Source organism: Nerophis lumbriciformis, linkage group LG08, assembly GCF_033978685.3.
Source record: "Nerophis lumbriciformis linkage group LG08, RoL_Nlum_v2.1, whole genome shotgun sequence".
In the NCBI taxonomy this organism is placed as follows: Eukaryota; Metazoa; Chordata; class Actinopteri; order Syngnathiformes; family Syngnathidae; genus Nerophis; species Nerophis lumbriciformis.
This window is the reverse complement of record NC_084555.2, coordinates 46,576,345-46,580,000: the sequence shown is the minus strand read 5'-3', so window position 1 is coordinate 46,580,000 and position 3,656 is coordinate 46,576,345.

Here is a 3,656-nt window from a genome sequence, read left to right as displayed (position 1 = left end):
TACTAGCAAAAAATATTTTTATACTTGCATATTGTTTTTTTTTGTGTTGTGTTTTACTTGCGAATCGTTTTTTTTAATCTAAGAAAATTGTTTTTATACTTGTAAATTGTTTTTTCACCAGCAGACAGAATTAATTAATGTTTTACTTGTGAATCGTTTTTTTTTTAATGTAAGAAAATAGTTTTATACCCACAAATCGTTTTTTACTAGCAGACAGAATTGGGGTTTTTTTAAACTTGCGAATCGTTTTTTTAATCTAAAAAAGTTGTTTTTATACTTGCGAATCGTTTTTTTACTCGCAAAAAAATTACTTGTAAATTGTTTTTTTTCTTTTTACCTGTGAATCGTTTGTTTTATTTTTATTTTTTATTGTTTTTAGATTTAGAAATCTTTTCTTACTTGCAAAAAATATTTGTTATACTTGCATATTGTTTCGTTTTTTTATTACTTGTGAATTGTTTTTTTTTTTATATATAAGAAAATAATTGTTATACTTGCAAATTGTTTTTTTTTGCTTGCAGACAGAATGTTTTCTTTCTTTTTACCTGTGAATCGTTTTTTAAAATCTTATTTTTACTTTCAAAATATGTTTCTTATACTTGCATACTGTTTTGTTTTTGTTTGTTTTTACTTGTGAATCGTTTTTTTTAATATAAGAAAATAATTGTTATACTTACAAATTGTTTTTTTTTTGCTTGCAGACAGAATGTTTTCTTTCTTTTTTACCAAAAAATAGTTTTTAGATTTGGAAATCTTATTTTTACTAGCAAAAAATATTTTTATACTTGCATATTGTTTTTTCTGTGTTGTGTTTTACTTGTGAATCGTTTTTTTTAATCTAAGAAAATTGTTTTTTCACGAGCAGACAGAATTAATATTTTACTTGTGAATCGTTTTTTTTTTAATGTAAGAAAATAGTTTTATACTTGCAAATCGTTTTTTACTAGCAGACAGAATTGTTTTTTTTTAAACTTGCGAATCGTTTTTTTAATCTAAAAAAGTTGTTTTTATACTTTTTACTTGCAAAAAAATTACTTGTAAATTGTTTTTTTTCTTTTTACCTGTGAATCATTTATTTTATTTTTATTTTGTATTGTTTTTAGATTTCGAAATCTTTTCTTACTTGCAAAAAATATTTGTTATACTTGCATATTGTTTCGTTTTTTTATTACTTTTTTTTTTTTTTTTAATATAAGAAAATAATTGTTATACTTGCAAATTGTATTTTTTGTTGCTTGCAGACAGAATGTTTTCTTTCTTTTTACTTGTGAATCGTTTTTTAAATCTAAAAAAAATGTTTTTAGATTTGGAAATCTTATTTTTACTTTCAAAATATGTTTCTTATACTTGCATACTGTTTTGTTTTTGTTTGTTTTTACTTGTGAATCGTTTTTTTTAATATAAAAAAATAATTGTTATACTTACAAATTGTTTTTTTTTTGCTTGCAGACAGAATGTTTTCTTTCTTTTTACATGTGAATCGTTTTTTAAATTTGGAAATATTTATTTTACTTGCAAAAAATATTTTTTATACTTGCATATTGTTTTGTTTTTGTGTACTTTTATACTTGTGAATCGTTTTTTTTATATAAGAAAGTATTTTTTATACTTGCATATTGTTTTTTTTACTTCCATCCATCCATCCATCTTCTTCCGCTTATCCTAGGTCGGGTCGCGGGGGCAGCAGCCTAAGCAGGGAAGCCCAGACTTCCCTCTCCCCAGCCACTTCGTCCAGCACCTCCCGGGGGATTCCGAGGCGTTCCCAGGCCAGCCGGGATATATAGTCTTCCCAACGTGTCCTGGGTCTTCCCCGTGGCCTCCTACCGGTCGGACGTGCCCTAAACACCTCCCTAGGGAGGCTTTCGGGTGGCATCCTGATTAGATGCCCGAACCACCTCATCTGGCTCCTCTCGATGTGGAGGAGCAGCGGCTTTACTTTGAGCTCCTCCCGGATGAGCTTCTCACCCTATCTCTAAGGGAGAGCCCCGCCACCCGGCGGAGGAAACTCATTTCGGCCGCTTGTACCGGTGATCTTGTCCTTTCGGTCATTGACCATAGGTGAGGATGGGAACGTAGATCGACCGGTAAATCGAGAGCTTTGCCTTCCGGCTCAGCTCCTTCTTCATCACAACGGATCGATACAGCGTCCGCATTACTGAAGACGCCGCACCGATCCGCCTGTCGATCTCACGATCCACTCTTCCCTCACTCGTGAACAAGACTCCGAGGTACTTGAACTCCTCCACTGTTTTTCACGAGCAGACAGAATTAATTAATGTTTTACTTGTGAATCGTTTTTTTTTTTATGTAAGAAAATATATACCTGCAAATCGTTTTTTACTAGCAGACAGAATTGTTGTTTTTTTAAACTTGCGAATCGTTTTTTTAATCTAAAAAAGTTGTTTTTATACTTGCGAATCGTTTTTTTACTTGCAAAAAAATTACTTGTAAATTGTTTTCTTTCTTTTTACCTGTGAATCGTTTTTTAAATCTAAAAAAAAATGTTTTTAGATTTGGAAATCTTATTTTTACTTTCAAAATATGTTTCCTATACTTGCATACTGTTTTGTTTTTACTTGTGAATCGTATTTTTTTATTATAAGAAAACAATAATACTTACAAATTGTTTTTTTTGCTTGCAGACGGAATGTTTTCTTTCTTTTTACATGTGAATCGTTTTTTAAATTTGGAAATCTTTATTTTACTTGCAAAAAATATTTTTTATACTTGCATATTGTTTTGTTTTTGTGTACTTTTATACTTGTGAATCGTTTTTTTTATGTAAGAAAGTATTTTTTATACTTGCATATTGTTTTTTGTTGTTTTTTTTACTTGTGAATCGTTTTTTTATATGAGAAAATATTTGTTATACTTGCTAATTGTTTTTTTTTTGCTTGCAGACAGAACGTTTTCTTTCTTTTTACATGTGATACGTTTTTTAAATCTAAAAAAATGCAAAAATACTTGCAAAAAAATATTTTCTATACATATTGTTTCGTATTTTGTTTGTTTTTTACTTGTGAATCGTTTTTTTTATATGATAAAATTGTTTTTATACTTGCGAAATTATTTTGTTACCTGCAAAAATTGTTTTTGTACTAGCAGTTATTTTTTTACATGCAGAATTTTTTTTTTTTTACTTGCGAATCTTTTTTTTTTTAATTGAGTAAAATACTTATTTTATGGACTGGACCCTCACAATATTATGTTAGACCCACTCGACATCCATTGCATTCGGTCTCCCTAGAGGGGGGGGGGTTACCCACATATGCGGTCCTCTCCAAGGTTTCTCATAGTCATTCACATCGACGTCCCACTGGGGTGAGTTTTTCCTTGCCCTTATGTGGGCTATACCGAGGATGTCGTTGTGGCTTGTGCAGCCCTTTGAGACACTTGTGATTTAGGGCTATATAAATAAACATTGATTGATTGATTGATTGATACTTTGCAAATCGTTGGGTGTGACTAAAAACATTTTTTTGTGTTTTGCCAGTCATTTCAGATTAGGCAATTGCCGACGCTAAAAAAGTGCATGTACATAAAAACAGCTCATAACTGGCAATCTGTTTTCATGATTCACCTGAAAGAGCCGTTCAAAAGACTCGACTCGTTCGCGAACGTCACATCTGGCAACCCAGCTCCCATCCCGGCCAGGA